Source organism: Salvelinus alpinus, chromosome 3 (genome assembly GCF_045679555.1).
Source record: "Salvelinus alpinus chromosome 3, SLU_Salpinus.1, whole genome shotgun sequence".
Classification (NCBI taxonomy): domain Eukaryota; kingdom Metazoa; phylum Chordata; class Actinopteri; order Salmoniformes; family Salmonidae; genus Salvelinus; species Salvelinus alpinus.
The window spans coordinates 13,904,589-13,905,845 of NC_092088.1; positions in this window are offsets into that span (position 1 = coordinate 13,904,589).

The window sequence follows — 1,257 nt, forward strand, 5'->3', positions numbered from 1 at the left end:
GAGATGAACGTACATTGGTGCGAAACGTGCAAATCAATCCCAGAACAACAGCAAAGGACCTTGTGAAGGTGCTGGAGGAAACAGGTACAAAAGTATCTACATCCACAGTAAAACGAGTCCTATATCGACATAACCTGAAAGGCCGCTCAGCAAGGAAGAAGCCACTGCTCCAAAACCACCACAAGAATGACAGACTACGGTTTGCATCCCAACCGTGAAGCACGGGGCTGGCAGCATCATTTTGTGGGGGTGCTTTGCTGCAGGAGGGACTGGTGCACTTCACAAAATAGATGGCAAAATGAGGAAGGAAAATTATGTGGATATATTGAAGCAACATCTCAAAACATCAGTCAGGAAGCTTGGTCGCAAATGGGTCTTCCAAATGAACAATGACCCCAAGCATACTTCCAAAGTTGTTGCAAAATAGCTTAAGGACAACAAAGTCAAGGTATTGGAGTGGCCATCACAAAGCCCTGACCTCAATCCTGTAGAAAATTTGTGGGCAGAACTGAAAAAGTGTGTGAGCAAGGAGGCCTACAAACCTGACTCCGTTACACCAGCTCTGTCAGGTGGAATGGGCCAAAATTCACCAAACTTATTGTGGGAAGCTTGTGGAAGGCTACCCAAAACGTTTGACCTAAGTTAAACAATTTAAAGGCAATGCTTCCCAATACATTTTAAGTGTATGTAAACTTCTGACCCACTGGGAATGTGAATAAATAAATAAAAGTTGAAATAAGTAATTCTCTCTACTATTATTCTGACATTTCACGTTCTTAAAATAAAGTGGTGATCCTAACTGGCCTAAGACAGGGCGTTTTTATTAGGATTAAATGTCAGGAATGGTGAAAAACTGAGTTTAAATGAATTTGGCTAAGGTGTATGTAAACTTCCAACTTCAACTGTATCAGGGATAGCTGTGTGCTAGTATGCAAAGAGATAATCTCTGTCTTGAAAGACTACGACTTGTCCCCACACTTCCAGACGAAGCATGCAGAGAAATATAGGAATATGTCTTCTGAGCACAGGGCAAATTCTTCGAAAGAGTTGCTTTCTCAGCTGCAAAAGCAGCAAGGACTTTTCACAAAACAGCATTCAACAAGCGACGGAATTGCGAGAGCTAGCTATGTACTGTCCTACAAAATTTCTAAACAATGCAAGCCATTCGCTGAGGGCCCCAACAAGAAAGAGCTGTTTCAAAATGTTTCCCTGTCAAGATGAACAGTGACACGGCGTGTTGAGGACATCACAGAGAAT